General features: G+C 41.0%; 2 long non-coding RNA genes across 2 annotated transcripts; both read left to right on the top strand.

The window, feature by feature from the left end:
* Window positions 1-885: 885 nt before the first annotated feature.
* LOC112555730 lies at window positions 886-3,260 on the top strand. The gene is made up of 3 exons (XR_003097526.1): window positions 886-1,070; window positions 2,567-2,735; window positions 3,179-3,260. It is a non-coding gene; the product is annotated as an uncharacterized LOC112555730 (long non-coding RNA).
* Window positions 3,261-3,447: 187 nt separating this feature from the next.
* On the top strand, window positions 3,448-21,228 carry LOC112555729. Its single transcript, XR_003097525.1, has 5 exons — window positions 3,448-3,561; window positions 4,126-4,351; window positions 4,816-8,438; window positions 9,208-9,310; window positions 20,012-21,228. It is a non-coding gene; the product is annotated as an uncharacterized LOC112555729 (long non-coding RNA).
* The last annotated feature ends 1,123 nt before the right edge of the window (window positions 21,229-22,351 follow it).

Raw genomic sequence — 22,351 nt, 5'->3', positions numbered from 1 at the left:
GGTTTTTCTCGGAGAGTGTTGTTGGTTCCCACCCCACCCATTGACTTTAAGCGACCAGAACTGATGCAACCAGTTTCAGAGATACAGCGACACGTGGTGTTCCACTTCAGAAAGGTGAAACAGTCGCTGAGCGCATGTCGGACAGGTGTACACTGAGTGTCAATGGCGTGGCTCCATTGACTTGGGGAACATTCTGGGTCTGTTAGAGCAGGTCATGTTTACAATACTACAGAAAGTTTTACTATCTTCATGAACGGGATGAAACTGGGTACAAACGAGCTTGTGCACGCATACATACGCACTAACATGCACAGAGGTTAACATGTACAGTATCTCTACCTGGGGTTGGCAGGGCAGGGCAGGGAAAGCACCAGGTGCTGTGTCAATCAGTCACAGAACGTGATGCACGACAAACTGCGTCTTGAAAGATCAAATCATAAACAGTCCACAATCGTGCAATAACAGCATCTTGTGAGGATCAGATTATCAACATTCAATAGAAACAAAGTTTTGTGAGGATCAGATCATTAAATGCCCGCCACAGTATATAAATAAAGTAGATCATCAAGTCTTGTCTTCGAAAGTAAAGATATAAACAATCCAAGGTAGCCAGTTTATTTGTACGAAAAACATTCGATCACAGACTTCTATGATCTGTAAGTCTGGACATTGGATACTCCACTTTGGCAGTAAGATATATAAAAGTAATTTTATTGAATTTTGTTTGGTCTTAAGAATGGATAAATGTGCGTAAGTGAGCTAAGAATGAACGGAGGGCAGTAAGGCCTGAAAGGTGGTATACAGAGGTCAAAGGTTTCTCTTGTTCCGGCAACAATGTCTGTCGTGACTTCAGGGTAGGTAGAAGACGTAGGTGATCTTGAACTCGACAGGTAGCCAGATCTGTCGCTGACGATTTATCTTTTGAGGCCTAAAATATTTCGGTCACATGTGATATCTGCGGGAGAAAAAAAAAACAGTCTTTCCTGTCTGCGGGACTATAAGACAATAAGACTTTGACAAAAGCCCAAAGTTTACATCGAAAGGCTGCAGTAAGTTGACCGTTTCTTGAGGTAAGTGCACATAGGTAACTTCTGGGTAATTGTGTGTGTGTTGGGGGGAGGTACCCTCAAGGGTCTGCTTATGGTACGAGTACACCCCGAGGCTGGATACACGTCGCCGTTAAATGAAGGATAGACGAGAGAGATAAGTCAAGCCGTGATCTTAATTTTTCAATTACTAAACACGGCGACGACAATGATTTGTAAACAAAATCGGATTGCAACAATTTATTTACAACACAACTACCAAAATCAACAATGAAATCAAAGAAATAACCTGACCTCGGGAGAGCTTACCACAGACCCATCATTTATCTCCTTCCTTCCCTTCTCTGTCTGTTTGTCGCCTTCCTTTGTCTGTCTGTATTCGAATCTTCTTTTTTATTTCAAATATCGTAGTTAATCAGGACATACGACATCTCTTACATTCTTTATATTATTTAAAGGACTTACGTAGTATTGAAATACTACATTGTTATTTATCATTGCTGTTGCTCGAGATTGGAAATGAGTGGCAGGATGCTGGTTTCATTTAGAGATAATTTCCTTTATATGCTAATATGTTGCACTTATTTGACTCTTAATTATCATTATATTTTACTCCCTGTTTATACCTACATGCGTGTATTTACCATTTAATTACCTAGCCGGTTGTAATACCATTTAGTACAACGAATAGACGACTAAAGTAAGAGAAGACAAATGAAAGCTTTGACTTGAGAAGCTGATATATAAACAAGAATCCTTCTTTTCTGCCAAACGATGCAGACATAGTGTTTAAAGGCACTCGCACACACTATTGTAGATGCATTTGAATAAAAGATAAATATAAACTTCCATCTTACTGAAGACAGTATCGCACTGACTATTAGAACGCAAATATATATCTATAAATGTGCATATTAGAAAAGTAAACGAATCATACAGTTAGGATAAACTAATAACTTTTCACACTTTTATGAAGAGAAACGCCAAAGTCGGAGGGTGGGGGTGGAGGAAGACTGACGAGACTGAAATTCGTCGGTTGGTGTTTTATGTCCAGTCATCTTCGTTATCACGCGAGGAAAGGGGTTAAAATAGAACGACAACGTACACATGTCTGAGATATAACTCTGTAAGCTGTGTCCGTTTGTACAAAAAACAAACCATGGATTCCTTTCTCTTATCTCCAGGTGTACCTGAGTCGTCTAGATGTAAATAAATTAATGCGTATATTGGCTCTCAGCCTTTGCCAAAGCTTTCTGAGTATAAACACTGAGGTCACAGCAACCACGGAGGTCAATTTACACGAACGACAAGAACATCTGTTTACCTCTGTGCACTGACTGTTTATTTGCAACCTCAAAGACAAAGCTTATAATAACTAGTTGACGAGGATGATTTATATTTTACCTCTCTCTGTGTGATCTTACTAGTGTGGTGAAGGTAGAGGATACCATCCTGTGTGTGGTGCGAGTGTGTTTGTGTTCGTGTGTTGATTCACGTGAATTGTAATTTTATAATCACAGCACAATGAAGATTGTATCTACCTTTTGTTGTGGATTATCGCGACCTCCACCTCTGCCTTACCCCGGGGGTACGGGCGGATGCACCACGAGGAGCTGCTAATGAAGGCTGCAGACTTGCTAGCCCGGGCAGAGGAGGATGGAGGGCGACTGATCAGCCAGATGCTTCTAGGTGCGTGCTCAGGTCCATCATCATTTGTACCTGTCTAATGCTGCATTGCTAATGAGAAGACTTGCTGCTAACACAATGCTCTAGGTAGCCTCATCAACACCTCAACAAGCGGGTTGCTACCCCTGGGCTGTTCTGAGCATTTTTCACCATGACATATTCTAGGATTTTGGCTATGTAAAGCTGTAAAATGAAGACTGATTATTGAAAAATATGATGCTGGTGTCAGTAAAAGGACTAGAACAATCGACGGCTGGACCGACCGACCGACCGACCGACACCAGTAGTATGTACACAATGGTAGTAGCATTGAAGTCTGACTGCTCCAAGTGAAAGTAAATACAAGAGAGACCTAAGTGCAGAAACTGTATATGTATATATGACATTTGAGTCTGACTGCAGCAATGTTAGCTAGTGCTTGATGTTGTGTTGCTTTTTTCTTCCAGACCAAGACTTCAGCCACAACGAAAAGTGTATGTATCAGCTATGTAATGTCACATTCCTGTGTGTGTGTCAGAGAGAGAGAGAAATATGAAGATAAGACAAAACAGAATAAGTACAGAAGCTTGTTGTTGTTGTTGTTGTTGTTGTTGTTGTTGTTGTTGTTGTTAACGTTTTCACACAAAGAATTAAGCGTCTCTGAAAAAGGACTTGTTAAACCTTCTGAATGGATTTGTTACATTTTTTAAAGAGCTTTGTTATTTATATTCTGAAAGGCTTCTATTTCTCTTCCAGTTTGATCCCCTCGTTGAAACACAGTGGAAGAGATTTGTCGAGCAGCTAATCGCTAACTTGAAGGCATTAGGAGCAGAATTAGGTGGTGAGTCAGGTAAAGACACAAGTTGAGGGCGTAGAGACCGTATGGATATTGTGTTGGCATCGCCATTAAAGATTCAGCCAGCTGTACGGAAATATTTCCGACAAAGATGAAGCGCGTTCACTGAGACAACACTGAAACACCTGCAAGTCATTGATGAAACTATTCTTTTAATTTCAGCACAGAGCAAACACATTCTCTCTCACTCCACACACACACACAGATAGTACGTACTTAAAGATAGAAAAACATAAGTAGACACGCGCGTGCGAGCGTACACAAGTGACACACAAAGACATAACCACACAACCAACCAACGACACGCGCGACCAAAGCGATGGGAAAATAATTTCTATGCCACTCTCAGCAAATGGAAGTGTAGTACTGTTGGTGTATCTTTATGGTCGTTGCTGTGATCATAATAATGATGACGAAAATGAAGACAATGATGATAATTTGATGATGTCGATGACTACATTGATAGGGAGTATTTATGAGAAAGAGGAAGTGGAGCACGAGAACGGACTGTGAAAGAATCGACTCTGACATCTCTTTTGGAAAAATCTACATTTGCAGATGGCGGTACACGCGTTAGGTTAGGACGATCATCACACGGCAATGTCATCTTGCCAAACGGCATTTTCATCCCTGGTCTGGACTTCAACGACATCCTCGACATTTTGGGCGGCTATGGCAAGGGCCTGTACAGTTTACTCATCCCTGTCCTCACGAGACGAGGTCGCGATGTCGGGACGACAGTGTCTGGCAGCTTTACAACCAGCTCCAGCATCAAATCCTGCAGGTAGGCTAGTGACGTCACACGTGTCAAGTGTCACGTGAACCAGCTGTATGCCCTAAGCCCCAGCCTCAGCAACGGTGACTGCCTGTCTGTTGTTTGTGCACAGAAGAAGAACAATTATAGAGCTGCACCCACAATACATTCTCTGCTCTTTATATCACGGACGTGTGTAGGTGGACTGCTGTCTGTCTGCCGAGACCAACGCTTAGCCTCTAGTGAAGTTCTCCGCTGTTAGTTTTGGCGAGCCTAAACAATCAATGTGATTAACCGGAAGCTTTGTCTACACCAGCCTCGTTTTAGTAGTTAACTGGAAAAATCGTCTGCCAGCAGTCCAGCGATACAAGTTTATGTTTATATGAAATAATATTTAAAAGTAATATAGCACACGAACACACACACACACACACACACACGCATGTACGCACACCCTAACAGCTCTACTGACCTAGATGATTTATTTGTTTCAGGTAAGACTTGCGGCCAGACGCTAATTAGTTTCCTCCGATGTCAGCAGTGCGCTATTCGTCTCTTCATTATGGTGGAAATGCGGTCATCAGTCCGATGAACACGGCAAAACGACGGAAGTAGTGACATAAGATTACCACTTAGAGGGTTAACTTAATAATGTAAATAAAGGATCAGCTCAAAGGTACTGTCTTCCCAGATAAAACTTCCCCTCGCTGGCTTCGTCTGGTTTCAAACATGTGCTCTACTCCCAGGATCAACAGCAACATTATGTATCATTGTCTGGGTTGTATTATAACGATTGTATTTGATCATTTTTACAAACTTTTCGTCGCAGGATACAAAATACTAACATAGAAAGACTTTCTAGCAAGTCGTTGCTTTGGCTGTTCTGTTCGCTGTACATGTTAGTAAATATCAGCCCAGCCTCGACTTCCAGCATAATATTTCAAGCCATGATGGTTTTAAGTGTTCACATTGTGTTCGTTTCGAGATGTATCTTACTGTTTCCGTATTCTACCAGTCACCGTGGGGTGTTCCATCTTGAATCGTTCTCCGAGTGCTTAACAGCACTTATACATATACACGTATATCATTACAATTACAAACACGTATAACATTACAATTACACATATTACAATAACAAACACTTATACACATTACAATTGCGAACTAGTATTCTATACCTTCTAAACTCCTGAACATGCAATCAGTTTTCAAAGAAAAGGTGAAAGCTGTTTCAAGCTTCAATATGTGACGAAAGGCGTTTGGTCTGCCTCATTATGATTTAAATGTCGAAATCCAAACGATCTTTTTGTATTTCTGGTGACGGTTATTGAAGATGTCCAGAAAGTTGAGAAGGCAATTTATGACTGTGACAGCGATTCGAAGGAGACAATGTAGTGCTGGACAAGAATGCTTGTAGCCGCCATCTTTAAGACTTTGCTGCACCTGCCATCATCACTGAAAGAAAAGGACGTGAAAATATCGATCTGTAATACATCTACAGAACAAAATTCAGACTTGAGGTGTGTTACCGTGTTTAGCTTCGAGATAGCCTCATCACCAACAAAGATAAAAATACAACTGTGTCGTGAAAAAAATATAGTCCCGTGACCTTACAGTCGTAGGGGATGAGATGCTGGCTAACGTATCTCGGTCTGTAGAACACACCATCTATTGACCCATATACGGTACCTAGGCTACCATCAGTCCTACATACTTGGTGTACGTGTGACGCACACAGAAAGGATAAGGTCTTGACACAGTGAGTTCTCTGGTCTGGTGTCACAAGGGTACATTGTCTCCTGCTAAGAAGCTGGGAAAGACAGTGGATCCCACCCTTGTCGCCAGTCATCCGTTTACTCTCATTTGCACCACGCGCTTTTAAAAAGTTCTTGCCGGTGTGGCGGTAAGCAGCTTGCCGTCAGGAAGCCCGAAAGGCTGTTCACGCCATGTTGGTTCGCGATTGTGACGTCAACGTCAGGAACAATGAGAACTGACGAGAGTCGAAGACTCGCATATCCGCCTGGATTCCCGCCATTTGCCCAGCGCGTGCAACTGTCCGCAATCGATTCAAATTGAAACATAAAGTCAACAAGCAGAAAGCCGCACCTCGGCCGGGGTTTACTGTCTTCTCCACTCGCTGTTTGCGGACGACGTTGCTGTTTCAGGAATCTTTAGCCGCGAGGTGGCGCTGAACACGGGGTATGAAGACGTACACTTGAAGCCGGTGGACGTTGTTCGATTTCTGCTGAAAATGGAATCAGGAATGTTTTTAAGGGAGGACAGGGAAACTCGTTTGCAACCACAACAGATATTTCTTAAACTAAAAGCGGACAACAGGAACAATGATGGCATTACTCACTTGCTTTTAGGAAAATTTGACTAATGGCTGTGCCCGTTATTTCCCCTTGAAAGTGGGTGAGAGAATGCGAGATCATTGATTATAAGAGGATTATTTTTGTATTATATTATTTGACGATTCTTTAGAGTTTTTAAATGATGCCGTTTTAATCTGGTTTTCTGATCCGGTTCATAATCTCAGAAAGTAGTTCAGAGGCTGCATTATCATTGACATCACCGCTGGACCTTGAACAAAACTTATGTACACTTTGGAGATTGCTACACAAAGCTCTCGATAGATGTTCTCCTGTCTGTTTCACCCTTACTCGGTTATATTTTAAAAAGTTTTGTATTTTCTGTTCCAGCTGATTCACGCAAACTCTTTGCAGACGACAAGTGTGTGACAGTTTCTCTGGCACTGCACCTGACGCTGTTGGCTGTAAGAACTCAAGCGAAAAACAGGCAGGAGCGTCACCACGGAAAAAACAAAGCAAAACAAAAGCTCGTTTAGAAAATCGCCTCGGCATCTTTCCGAAAGATAAAACTGGAGGAGCAAAGGGACTATAAAAATGATTCTGGTGAGCACCAAAGCTGAGAGAATTTGTGAGCCGAGAGTCGTCACCAGAGGCCTGTGTTCTCAGCCTTTCTCAAGATCCAGAAAGAACTCGAGCGTGAAGCTGTTATGGCGGACTTTCAGGACCGATCCAGATGGTGCTGCTCGTGCTGTCTCTGCCGCAGTGAAGCGTGAAGGACTCAAGCGCCATTGCAATGAAGTATTGTCATTCGGCAACAATACAACAGGAATCGTCAGACATTCTGACACAACAACAGTCATCAGAGTTGTTATAAACATGAGATATTAGACCTCTGATACAACAGAGCAGTCGTCATTCTAATACAACACAGCGCAAGAGACGTCAGACATTCTGACTCAACACAAAAAGAGCCGTCAGAATTTCTTTTACAATACAGCAAGAGTCGTCAGATACAGGGCAGTAGAAAGCCAGCATGGTCCCCGGGACAGACGACCTTTACGAGCCCTTCACATTAATGATCAATTCTAGTCGTTTATCATTTTTCAAGTATATAACATTACGCTTACAAGTTATAACTCAGCTGGCAATATTTACATTTCGTTTAGTAACTTAATATAGACAGCAAACATAAGGAAAGTGTACACAACTATATATATATACGCTCTCTGTTACAACACTGCATGAAGTGAACATTTTAGAGCTGTGTACACGTCAGTGGTCAGTAAATGAGGGGAAAAAAGTAAAAAGTCGAAGTCGCACAAGTCACACCCCTTCTGGAGGAAAATGTCACCAGAGGACGTGAAAAACTCGACTACAGAAACGAAGATTAAAGACAATACAAAGTTTATTGCCTTGTGATGTCATAGTCATTACACATTTGGGTACAATTAGAGGAAGTAGTGCTGAAGCCTACATTTTGTAGTGTTCTTTTTTTGAAGTCTAGTTTTAATTATTTTTCCCCGTGGGGCTTTTCGTTTTACTCTTGTTAAATACTGACCAAGGCTGTGTCTACCCCACAGCTGCAGACCCGGGTACACCAGCCACCCCACTCGTCAGATAGTCGCACACAACGCAAGAGAAATTTTGGTGAGAGTTCTGTCCCTTCGCCTAACAGGGTGAGAGGGTTGTCTCTCCTTGATTTTGTTTGTTTTGTTTTCGTGCTTCGATTTGGATTAAAGTGTTGGACCTTTATGTTTTCATGTGCTTATGCTGCATTTTTTCCTCTTCTGGTTCCTAACAGGAAGGTATGTAATGTACATAACGTACCTAATGTAGATAATGTAGTTATTTAAAGTGCGAACTGTTTGGATCTATTTTCTGGATTTCATTCCGTCTGCTTCACTCGCTTCGGCAGCGACCTTGAGCAGCATTAAGTAAACTAAAGTGGTGATCACTCTTTTGCAGTTTTCAATGATTACATTTCTTTATATTCTAAAGATTACTCAATATCTTCCAGTATTCTGCTGATGTCACTAACTTTATTCTCTGGAGTCTTTACCGTTAGATCTACAGTTATCACCCTTTACTGTCGGACTGCAACGAGTCCTCGCGTTGTTCTTCTTTCGATATCTTTGTTAATATTGTTTGAATTTTTAAAAATAATAACAATATTTACAAATTTGTGCAAAGCGCATACTCACACTCCTAAGGAGCAAGCTCTTGGCGCCTAAGAACAAGAACGAAACATGGGCAGCAATCGAGGGACAGGAAAACAAACAAATAACATATGAACTATACAAGAATAAACAACAGTAATAATGAAGAATAAAATCAAATACAGAAAACACAAAGAGGAGCCAAATAACAAGAACAAGAGCTGAGAGTAACATGACATTGCGAAAGGAAGGGTGGGAAAAAAGGACTAGCATCATGGGAAGGGTTTTTTCAGCGCAGTCCCCTTTGGCTGAGATATTGTGCTGTATAAATTCCCACTTTTTAATATTATTATAAATTCCAGCTTTATTATTATTATTATTATTATTATTATTATTATTATGATACATTTCGATGCAGCTTAACAGAAATGCTGATGCACCAACAGCCACCCACAGTCACGTGAACAGACTATGTCGAAGCTCTTGGAATGTTTTTCGTCGAGAACCTGTAGGCCATTACTGTGAGTGTTGAGAGAGTTGCATATGTAGTGAGAATAATATGGGAAAAACTTTTTGTTTAAATAATTGACATTTATTAATCTGCGAAACAGCATTACCATATTTTTATTATCTGTAAACTGTAGGGCGTGTTCTAATTGCGTGAAATGTGCGAAAATGAAGATGACATTTTTATGTCTTTGGTGGCTACAACACAAATGTCAGGGTTGTGATTATAGAACATTAAAAACAGATATCACAGCTAACAGTGTAAGCTCAACGTGATATGAACCCATTTATTTTCAGGAAATATACCACAAAAGAACACACACACACACACACACGAGAGCGTGGAGGTTGTGATGAGATTTTCATGACTTGTTTTACTTTCTCGTTCTCGCCAGTTTCAAATGCAACTATTCCAGAGGCGAATCTGGAGTTTAAGGGGCATGTCTAGGCTCAGCTTCAAAGTGATCGTTAGACTAAGAACCACCTTATCTTTCTCAGTCAACTGATGGGAGATCGAAATACACATGCACCCATCCGCCAACACGCACGCATACAAATATTCAATCTTTAGTCGCATTCAAAACGACCTTTCCTGAAAAGGGTCATGGATGACGAAATCAAACAGCAGGATGGACAGGAAAAATGGACACATCGTGCTGCAACAGCATGCTGGCGAGAGTCACGTGCAGGCATTCAGATGTGGCGACAGATGTCAAACAGGAAGAGAGGTGGCTAGCATGGCCACTACAGCGCCGTGTGAAATGAGAGTTGACACGATCCTTCCTTTGGGTGGCACAAAATCCACTTGACTTCCATCGACGAAAGCTCTGATAAGGACAGAATCATGGATAGCTGTCATTTCGTTTTCAAAGAGTAAAACGGGAATGATATGACTCTTTTGAATTTAGAAACAGGGTTCGGTACATGTTGAGCGTAAGGTGTATGAAAGACGCTGGAGTTTGGTAAATATCGAGGCACTCATTTCTCAAAGTGAAAAGGTGGAACATGAAATGCCCATAATGTCCACCGTATAAAAAAAAATCAAAGGGACTAATTTTAAAACAGTTAATTAAAAGTAATTTAAAAGTATTAACATTAATTACGACGACTATTTTCAACTTGTAAATATTGCGTATTGTAAGTCTTTGCCCTGTGCTCCTATATGCGTTAATAAAATACATATTTCACAAATCACAACTTCATGTGCACGCGCACACATACTGGCTTAAGATACACAAGGAGTACTACCCAAAGAAAGCCAAACGTTCGATTTTATTTTATGGATACGATTCAGAAAGTTTAGTCCACCCTTTAGTGCAATGGCTTTGTCGACTGTTCAAAGCAAAGCTGGGCAGACATGCAAAGATAGATGTACTCAGGCATCGCACTACTAAAGTGTGTCACCATTTCAGTAAGGATCGTAGTAAATGCTCCCATTTCTGAAAGAAGTGCAAGGCCCTCTGTCCAGGTTAACTTGATATGGGGATGGTCGTCAGGTTTTTTTCTCTCCAGGTACTCCGATTTCCTTCCCCTTCTTTAACCATCCAGTCCAGGGTGAGAGATGGTCGCTAGCAGAATCGCTTTGATAGTAAGCAAGTCAGGCAGGTTGGCCCATTTGACCACTCACGTGTTGGGAATAAACATAAGACGAGACAGTCTGTGTCTTGGCCTCCTGGTTTCAACAGTAACAGTATGTCGTCAGGACGCGACAAAGGAGAATACAGGAAACCCACTTAAACAAAATGTTCTTCTTACATGAAAACGAAAATAACAGTTATAAAAATCTAAGCAATAGTTATTGCTAACCCCTGTGTTTCTAAGTGTATAACACTATTCAAAAAAATTAAATGCTGTTTACTTTTAATTCTTAACAAATGAGGGAATCAGAACTTGTTAATTTAAATTCAGTTCTTAACTGGCAGCGCTGACCAGTGCTCATGTGGCTCCAAGTTTGAGGTATACAGTCTATGTTTATGAACCGCAGGCTTATCTCCTACACCATCTGACGGAGAACTGGTGTCTTCTTGTCCCTGCATGATGTCGGGGGTGGCCGAGAGGGGAAGGGGGACAAGATGGACGTCGCTGTCCTATTATTCCTCCTTCTTGCGCACGAGGCGAGTCAACACGCGACCCGGAATAACCGCTCGCGCTGGTCGCATCGTTGCACGTGCCTGCCTCGGCCCAGGAACGCAGTGCCCCTCCTCCCCTAAGTCTCCACTTTGCTAATTTATGCCGTTTGCTCCCCTTTAAAGCCTTTCCTATTAAAAGATCAGAAAAAAACGGGCACTTCACCCAGCACGTGCGCACTGCCCATAGCTCCGGACAACCGGACAGTCACCAGGAGAAGGGCAAGCCAACGTATGTCGCTCATATTCAGTTAGATAAAGTGCAGGCAAATATATACAGACTGTCCCTCCGAGTCCGTAACAGAAAGAACGAAATTTATTTATCTCGACAGTTCACACCTGAAAACTTGCTTCTAAGGCTTCACTGACTGCGTTAAAAAAGGTGAGTTACTTGGAATGAGAAAATATTTACAGTTGTAACTACTTGGTAAGTTAGAGTTATTGAAGGACTACTGTTGTTCGAGTCTTCTTAGACCACGTTCATTACAAGTCGTTGTTCGCTGATTTTTTCCACGTCCTTTTGTGCTTTTACCTGTGGTCCTCTGCAGTCTTCGTACATTCTGTCGTCAAAGGCTCATTAGTGTCCATATTGTCTTTGATTCTTTTTCATAAAATGATTGAGTGCCTGACTGTAACCGTGTAAGACCTCATCTGCACACAGTTTGTATTTTAATTTATCTCAGTCTCATGACGGACTAAGGTACTTTAAGGTAATTTGTGCATGATTGTACTATTGTCACTGAGCTTATCACCAGGACAGTGAATAATTAGCACTATATTTTCTTAGCTTTTCCACAGAAATAACTAGGACACCATTTTAAAAACTTTTCTGCATGTATCTTCGAAACGATCCCCATGGTGATAATACGGGTGATCGTCTATCATTGATATGCCATCTCCTTACTGTACTTGTCCTACAACAGCTTATTGTTCTGTTGTAGGTTGTATTCTCACTCACATTTAATCTGTATAAAAGTCTTGTGTCAGAGCTCAGACATTATCCTGATATACAAACAGCACATATAAACAAAATAAGTTATTATTTTATACTGTCAATTTTTATACAGGGTAAAATAAATCAAAACATGTTAATTGCATGTCCAAGCGATTTCTATATTTGCTAGTTTGGAGAGAGGAGATCAAAGAAAAATGCTTTGAAAATGTGGACTTTTTAAAATTCCGTGCATTTCATCGTTCAAAATTGAAACGGACATTTTTGAAAGAGTATATTTTTCTCCAGTGGATTTGACAAAAAGACGGTGAGCTTCCCGAGGATCTCTGTATAAAAATAATTGAGACTCCAGCTTATTCCCCCATCCCCTAACCGTATGATTTTTGGCTTTTTTTCCCAAAACTCGCAATCTCCAACTTTCAGAGACGATCTTTCTGGACCGTGGCTCGGCCATCAAAGCACAGAAGACGAGCTGACTATGCGCTTTATTCGCTCTGTTATGTCCAGTTTCCACATAGCTTTAGGGGATGAAATTATATAAATTACTGAGTTAGATATCAAATTTCAACTAAAAACAATTCTGAAGTAAAAAGTTTTTCAAACCTTTAGACCTTCGTCCTACAGTGACTAGTACGACTGTCTTGCAGGACCAGGTGTTTTAGTTCCTCTTGTTCAAAGGTTACTCTGGATGATTTTCCTGTCGTGTTTCCGACGAGTTTTAAACTCCTGGCGGTGAAAAACCGTTGTGATATTGGTGATAATGACGAGATGAGATCATAGGAGATGATAAAAACAGCGATTCACCTAATGTTTAATGTATTGTGGGAACCGGCTTGGAAACATGATAACTAATATGTAGGCATGGTGACGGATTTGGAAGTATTTAATAGTAATAACTATTTAATGCCCACCCGTGCTTGAAACATTTAATCATCATGAATATTTTGTGACTTATTTTCCTTTCTCTGACAAAAACACTAATGGCTTTTAAAAAGGTAAGGAAAAGGTAAAACAATGTACACTCTTTGTTTATGTGCCTATGATGCACAAAGTGTTTACGTTTTTTTTAAAAAGAGATTTTAAAAAGGCAACACAATTAGACAAGAGTAAAATCTAGCTCTGCACTGAAATGTTACTGGGCTTTTTAATATGAGGGGAAGCCAATGGTGGTGGTGTTGGAAAAGAAAACAAAGTTAAAACGAGAAACACTTTATTATTTGTAATTCACAATATTTTACAAAACATATTACAAACAATAGTATGCGGTCTTATTCCCAAGTGCTTTCTCCAGTTCCTCCGCAGTTTCTATGCCTTTTTACGAAAGCTTCCCCAGAATACTTTCAGCAGCTGAGATAGGAAGCACCTTGTGTATTGAAGTGGCTCATTCGTGAGCTCAGCAGGCCGTCCATTGTCTGTACCTGGTGGTGGTTGCTGGCTGACCAAGTCTGTCGGTAAAGTCATCACTCTGTCTACCAGACTTTGTCTTGGCCAGGACAAACAGTTTCCAGAAAACAATGCCAGAACAATCTCAGTGGAATAGAGAAAGTAATCCACCCGACTCTGCAAGTGACAGCCACCCATCTGCTAGGGCGTAACAAAGCCGCGGCGCCGCCTATTGAGGATCGTGTATGGCAACATTGCTGGACATTCGGACCATTGTCCGCTCCCGTCTTCAGACCTGACCCACACAAAGCCTTTAATTAATACTCCAGTAGAGGCGTGTTTTGGCATTTACGTCCTTAAAGTTGCAAGAAATGAAGAAAGTTCTCTAACAACTTTCAGATCGTACTAATTAGAAACCTACTTTTCTACACAAAGGTTACGAACATTTATCTGAACCCCACCCTTTATCTCATAGAGTATCGTCATTAAGAAAAGCACCATATTAGAAGACGACGGCTTAAATGTTAGGGTTGATTACAAAATCTTATTCCTTTACGCCCCCAGTGGAGCATAGGGCCGCAACCACACCCCGCCATCGGACCCGGTTCTGGGCGACCCTTCATTTGGGACCATGTCATGCCAGGTGTCTCCGCCTCTCTGTGGAATGATCTCCTCCACGTCTGTCTGGGTCTCCCATGGTCTGCGCCTACCCTGTGGGTTCCAACTCAGAGTTTGTCTTGTTAAATTGTTGGCCGGCTTTCGCAAGGTGTGACCAATCCAGCCCCACTTCCGTTTCTTGATGTCTTGGCTGGCAGGTTTTTGGTTGGTTCTCTCCCACAGGTCTGTATTGGAGATCTTCTCGGGCCATCTGATGTTGAGGATGTGGCGCAGACATTTGTTGATGAATGTATGAATCTTGCTGGTGATGGTGTTTGTCATATCTCAGATCCATATTGAAGGACTGACTTTACATTTGCATTGAAGATGCGGCTCTTGGTGGGTAGAGATAAAGATGTCTTATCCTGGGTTGAGTTTTGTACACATTATTCGTGTCTATATATATACAGTGTCACTATATACAACCTGTTTAGAATTATGGTCAAAATATTATACAATGGCCTCCTTGTGATCAATTCTCTAAAGGTCAGTCTGTCGGTCTCATGTAGGTCTTCTCAAATACTGCTAGCCGTTGACCATCATTTACTTACTTTTAAGGGGTTTGTAAGACACGTGACCACACGGGACCTCACTGACCGGCGGACGCTAAACCTGGCTTCGTGTGTGTTAAATTCTGGTGCTGAAGCCGTGTTTTGTCGGCCAAACTGACGGATATGGTGGGTGAAGTTTGTTCAGGATGCCTTAGAAAGTCAGCAGAACTGCGACTCGCCGTAATACCCTGACCACAAAAAGTGTGTCTCCGTGTCCTTCTGTTGTAACAGACATGTGACCAGTCGGACAGAAGCCAAACAAAAGCTGCTGTGTTTCGCCAATGTTTCTAGAGTTCTCAACATTGTTTAGGATGTTCTAGTCATTCTTCTGAAAGTGTTCTCCTAAATATGTTGCCATCTTCTCGTCAATTAACTGCATTCTTGTCAGTTTTTCGCACTTGTGAATGTACACCAGTCTTCCCGAGACAAAAAAAATCCAGCATTGTGGGGAAGATGGTCGGCGACAGAAGTATGCACGATCAAATATGACAAGACAGTCATCGAGCCTGCTTCTCAACAACCCGAAAATCAGTCAAAAACGAGAACCTTTGCTGTCAATGGACATTCATCCTAGTGCAGGCACTAGTCACAGATAGCCTCGTCTTCAAGTTGCTTGTCTCGCACAAAGCTAAAAGATAATAGTCGTGTTAATTAACAAGTCACGGAATGTAGGATCTTTTTACTGTCCAAGTTATCTTACTTAACGTTTTGGAATACAGAATGTCATTAGAGCTGAAGTCCTGTTAATCAACCAAGTATGCGACAGAGAATCTGCTTTTAAAAAAAAGAGACTGCAAAAAAAAAAACACAAAAAAAACAAAAAACAAAAACAAAAACAAAAAAAACAAACAAAAAAAAAAAAAAAGAAAAGAAAAGAAAATGCATAGTTCAAGTTTTTTTTTCTGCTCTCAAAACTCAATCTTTGAACTTTTAAAACTCTCCACTTTCATAAAGTCGGGAAATTGTTGTCAGGTGGGATGTGGAGTCGAATGCCCTAGAAAAGCCTGTCTGCAAACTTTGCGAGTTCCCAGTGTTAGAGACGCACTGCCAAGGTTTCATAATGATGCAGTATAATGGCGACAGAAAGATAGTATGTCCATGGAAAACCGCAGAAGAAGGAAAATAAAATCGTTACCAATTTTGGGTTTATTTTTGACTTTTTCTGCCGGATAAGACCCAGACAAGAGATTTTCTAGCCGTTAAATCGACGACATTTATCTCGGTCATCCAGTCGCCACGGAAGTATCTCGTTAAAGCTTTCCAACAACCGTTTAAAAATTTTTTATTCATAATGGCAGTGTATGCCAAGGGAATATCATATCCCACTAACAGAAGTATTTTACAATAGTCGCCTTTTCTTCTTTCGATTTGGGCGAAAGTTGTTATTCTGATGATCAGAGGGAAATCAAGAAAAATGACCGCTCGAGGCTTTAACATCAATTAAACACACATTTTGCACTGTGTAATGCACATTAGCTCTACAAAAAAATGGTTATGTAGGATGAAGTGAATGAAAGTGTTGATATCATGAATATGAAAATAATAAAGTGTTTTACCTTCTCATTTCATAAGTCATTCGTAAGCGTACTCTTTCTGTGTGCAACCCTGACATTCGTACTTGAAATGATAGAGAATGAAGTTATTTCTCTGAAAGTAGGAATAGAAGTTCTTTATGCCAATTCTTAATTCACGTTTTATTCGTGAAACCTGCCCGGGCACATCAAGAGCAGTTTTCTTAAGGCATTTAGTCCTGCTGCCAGACGATTTTTTTCCAGTTAACTACTAAAATGAGGCAGGTGTGTACAAAGCTTCCGGTTTAGTCACATTGATTGTTTATGCTCGCCGAGACTAACAACGGAGAACTTCGCCAGAGGCTAAACGTTAGTCTCGGCAGACAGACAGCAGTCCACCTACACATGTCCGTGGATCAACTAAACGTGTGCTGTGATTACAAAGTACAGGGAATAAAACATGAAAGAAAGGGAAGAAATAAGAAAGTCATTAACTCACCGAATTAACTTACGAAATTAAAGTACTATCATTCTTTATCCTAAAGTTCTATTGTGTGTTTTAATTATTATTATTCACAATATTATTGCCATAAAGAATAATAATGTCGAATCAGGAGTTATAGCTTCGAAAATCCTCGTCTTTCTGAAAATTCTCTTGAATCATAAACATGAAACACAAGACATAAATATACTTTTATTTTTTTTAGAACAAAATGTCGACGTCTGCGTAAAATATCCTTCCTTCCTGTGCGCTATTACTGCTGTAGCTTCAGTATCAAGTATTTGATCGGCGAATGTTAAATCAAAAAGTGTCATATATATATATAAATCGTCGAATTTCGGGTATCTGTCGTTGATATGAATATAGTATGGATGTCTAAAGTGAGTGCGATTCCGTGTTCACCGACAGTGAACTAACACTTTACACATTAACCTTCAACAAAACAAAGCTTTTTCCGTTTTTTCCACTGTTGTTTTCCGTCTCCTTCATTTTTTTCTTTTCTCAAATAAGGAGAACTAGCTCGTAAAAATTAGACGGAGTTGTTAAAAGGCAGAAATCTGGCACGGTTTAAAATAAACCAGATTTTCGTCACCAGACAGAAGAAATACACCCATGCAATCACAAAAAACCTGTTTTACTTTACTTTAACTTATTTTAATTTAATTCATGCACTTGCAACAGCAGAGATAGGTCGCACTCTATGCACTGACCAGTAATGAGAAAAGGAAGACAATGGAAGGTCGATTCGTGTCTATTTGGTCCGTCATACGACCAGAACTGTGGTGTGGACAGGAGGATTTGAACCCTCGTTTGCAGTTTTTACACTGGATTGAACAAGCTGTGAATGACAACTGGCTTCGTAGGTTTCATTTGTCATTCCATAGACATCACGTTTACATGTTATGTTGGGTGCGTCCTTGTATGTGTTCTTATTTTTCTGTCTGTGTACATTATTAATATTACCATTTCACTCGACTGCAAGTGGTGGACATGCGATCTGTACGTGCTTGAACTCTTATTACATTGTCAGCTTGTTTTTATTTGTGCGCAGCTCATTGAGTCTGCTGTATAATAGAGAAATGCGCTATACAGATATATTAGTTATAATTCATTATTAATAACTCATTATTAGTTATTATTACCAGTTTTTGTTTTCAGTCATCGAGTACTTGAACCGTGTGCAAAAATTATCGCCCTCGTGAAACAATGAGTGGTTACTATGGTAATAGTCGTCTGCTGACGCCACCTAGAGAATTATCCCCCTTTCCTCCCGACAACAGCGCTCATTGCCGACGTTGCCATTAAGTTGCCAGACACTAAAGGTCAATCCAAAAAATGTTCGAGATTTCCGCCCTTCTGACCAGAGAATCTTTTTGAGCGATCTTCGGTGAGTTGAATGATACGAGTGTCTTCAGCTTCCAACACTGGAGACACCCGGGTATCCACATTCTCTCTCCCTGTCATGACATAACGCTTGTCAGTGGCAGACCTAGACACACGCCAGCTTCATAGCAATGGTTGTAGATGAAAATCGTGACAGCTGATAACAGGATACACAAGGGACAGTTTGTATATATATATTACACTTCAGTATGCGCTTTCCTTTGTGTTGAATGCAACGCCTAGAATAAAATACACGTTTCTTTCAGTTTGTCTCTCTGTTCGAAAATATGGACATTATGTAAGGGCAGCAGACAAAAAGATGCTTTTAATTCTCGGTCTTGATTCAAAAACTATATTAGTACAAATGTAAATAACTTAAATAAACTTAACAGTATCAAATGTACTGTGGAACCAGAAAAAAAAAAACAAAAAAAAACAAACAAACAAACAAACAAACAAAAAAAGAAACAAAAAGAAAGAAAGAAAAAAGAAACGACCATCACTTCATGCAATAATTGGTTTTTCATCGGTATTTTCGATGTACAGTATAATGTCTCAAACAATGTTCTTGAAAAAGTTAGAGAATTTCATTTTGTCAGACCCTCCTACACTTTACACCGTCTTCTCCAGCATTTCAAATAATAGATTGGTTGACGGATAGAAAACACAGATAACGAGAATATTTTTCTGCTTAAAAATTTAAAAAATACTAATACTTCAAAAAATGATCTTAAGTTTTCAATGAAGGTCAGAAGAAAGAAAGCACTTCTTTTTTAATTGAAGTTATGTGTGTTTGCACGAGCATGTGCGTGTGCTCTTGCTGTAGACTGGTGTTATCGTGCAGCCCCTGAAGACTGTCATTTACCATCCTGTGACAGCTTATCTGCTTTAATTAACCTGCTTGATGTGATTTCCGCTAACAGGCATATCTTCCTTGTTCCCCTCGGATATACCTCCGCACACCCAGCCAGCTCATGGAGGACATAAAACCCGGATTACCTTCAAAGTCCTAATTATGTTTTCGTCAAAACAACCAATTAGTTCTTCCTTTTATTTTTTCTGCTTACCCCCTCCTGCCTTCCCAGGTTACACGAGTCCCGCAAAGTCCTGTTCTCCACGGACCAATCATCAGCCGTTCGCTTGACGTAGTCGTAGACGACACACCCAACGGGTGGAGGGATAGCTGGCAGTTAATATTCACCCTCAGTTCAAAAAGCTCATGTGGCCAAAATTGCGATCCCACAATCGCACACAGCAGGGCTAGAGTTTACAAAAAATGACACGGATGCAACTATAGAAAAGATTTTGAAATTAGTTAAAATATCTTTGCACACTCGGGAAACATAAGAATGCGCCCGGAACAACTGCAGGACGTGTAGACGAAAAGCCTGACATTATCCAATGATGAAAACTTATTCAGCAAGACTTAAGAATAGAATGATTTGGTTAGTTAATGGGTTAGTCTCAGTACAAGGTGCGATGGTGATCGGTTTCTACGTTGGTGATAGTTAAGTCAAATTCTTCAATACACATACATGCGCGCGCATGCAAGCACAAATCGCCACGTTGACTTATTTGTAATATAAATACACACACAAAACAATTTGTATAAAGTATCAGAATAATCGCAATGCCATATTATCCTTTCAGACAGTGGTCAGCAAGTGCACGATGCTACTCAAAGTGCTGTCGGGATGCCGATGGATGAGTTGCTGCGTCTGCTGCCTGCTGCTTGTCACCATTCTGACGTCATCCTGTACGTCACTGTCTGTGTCGTCGCCGGCACTCAAGCTGGGTTCGCTACACCGGAGGTCAGTGCGCTCAGTGGCTGTCGTAGACAACAACGACGATGCAGACGATAGAAATGACAAGGAATGTTCCTCCGATTTCGTTGAGAAATTCTTTCGAGTTCTGAGTGGCCCTGCATGCAGAGAGGCAGTTCTGGCCTCCAGTCGCCAACCTGCTGTCAGAGGACGAACGCTTCGACTGGCGGGCCGCCACTGAGAGGTCTGCACCGTCCAGGGTGTCCTCCTCCAGCAGTTCTCGCCAGATATTGCCTTCGGGGAGACACAGCGAGTTTCTCCAAAATTTCCCCCGTTTTCGACGCCAAGCGCCTCGCCCCGAAATTCAATCCCAGTGGCTGGAGGCGCAAACGGGATGTGACGTCATCGGAGCCCTTGCTTCGCCGTACGCTGATTGGTCTGCTCAGCCAGCATCCTCAGCCTTCCCACCTTCGACAGAAACCGCTTGTCTTCGCTTTTCAGCGACGATGATGTTAGCCTCGCCCGGTTCCAGAGACAGCCGAGTGGCAGAGTTTTAAAAGGAACGTGGGAGTCGGCGAGGAACAAGGGCTGACCAGACGAGTGGGCGACTTGGAGCTGAAACTCAAACGTCGACCTTTAGAGTTCAACCCTACCGGCTGGTGAGGACCAACCCACTACAGGACGCGCAAAATCCCTGTCTACGTGAACTAACTGTAGAGTGTCATGAATAATTCGGAGAAACAAGTGCACATGCACTCATACAATAATTTACCATTGGGTGTTAGAATAAAACAAAATACCTACATGTTCACTCATACAATAAGTCAGAATAATGTGTGATGTGGCAAGTATTTGTACAGCCATACAGTAAGTCATTACAATGATTTCTCCCAGAAGTGCGCTGAAAGGAATCTGGATGGTTCTTCGACAAATTTTATTCTAGACAAATCAAACTTCTGAAACAACAAAAAAGAAAAGTTTTTTTTTTCAAATACATAATTTAAGTTCCATGTAAGTGACAATAAGGCATGTTTAAGATACGAACGGAGAGTGAAGTGTGTCGTCCTTACTGAGGAAAATAAAGTTAATATTTTGTTTGCAAGACCTAACGGGTTGTAATCTCTTGTTACACACTACTTATGGACTCTCCAGCTCGATGACTATTGCGTGCGTGTACAGAAATGTGTGTGTGTGTGTGTGTGTGTGAGAGAGAGAGAGAGAGAGAGAGAGAGAAGAAAAGAATAAATGTGTGAGTTAAACATAACTCCTGCAGATGGACAGAGATAATTTCCTTTAATAATAAAAAATAAACACTTTGATAAGGTGCTCAGTCATGCAGGAAGACAGACACCTGAACGTGACAAAGAGGTAAGAAGAAGAAAAATAAGAAGATACGATGATGACTGATATACTTTTATTCACTGTACAAAATTAGTTCATTTATATGGATTAATTCAATGATATTGTATGACATAAAACCTCTTAAAAGCTTCCTTTAAAAATGTCTTCTTAACAATTTTTTCATGCAAACCCGCGAAAGATTTAAAGGGTTGCTTAGATTTACCCCCTTCTCTTTGTCCTGATTTCCAGGTTATCTGGCATTTGTTACAGCAAAGTTATAGTGTTCACTGACAAGTAGACTGAGGTGACGATACTGAAGGCCGGACAACCAGACGGGTGGGAGATAAGGGGACATGGGGAGAGAGAGAAGAACAAGCATAATGACGATGGTTTGGTGAAGTGTGCTGATACTGACCACGTTAAACAGATTGCCTGTTGAGTTTAGTTAGTTCTTAATTAATCCTCTTTGCCCCAAAAGAAGCATATAGCACCAAGGAATCTTATTCAGCCATATTGGTCTTGGCGAGCAGCTGACTTTCTTCCAGGTCTTGCCAGCCACTTATATCTTCTCTTCGACAGTTGCCACGAACTCAGCGGCCTGCCTCTCTTTCTTCCTCCAGGTGGTGTCAGCTGAGGGCAGCATGTGAGAACCTGGTCTTGTCCATACGTGGCCCATCCCTCCATCGTCTCTGTTAAACCTTTCCGCGATGTTGTTTGTGCTAACTTCTTTGTTTGGACTCTTTGTTTCCAGAGAATTCAACGAAGGCCTCGTCCCTCGAAACCTCTGAGACGGCTACCGATCGTTTTGTTGGTTCTTCCGGTTTCTGATGCACATAGCAGAACTTAAGACATATTTTATTTAAAGATTTTCACTTTAGTAACTGTG

The sequence above is a fragment of the Pomacea canaliculata genome, linkage group LG14 (assembly GCF_003073045.1).
Source record: "Pomacea canaliculata isolate SZHN2017 linkage group LG14, ASM307304v1, whole genome shotgun sequence".
Lineage (NCBI taxonomy): Eukaryota > Metazoa > Mollusca > Gastropoda > Architaenioglossa > Ampullariidae > Pomacea > Pomacea canaliculata.
Note: the sequence above shows the minus strand (reverse complement) of the source record. Positions and strands in the feature narration are given on the sequence as shown.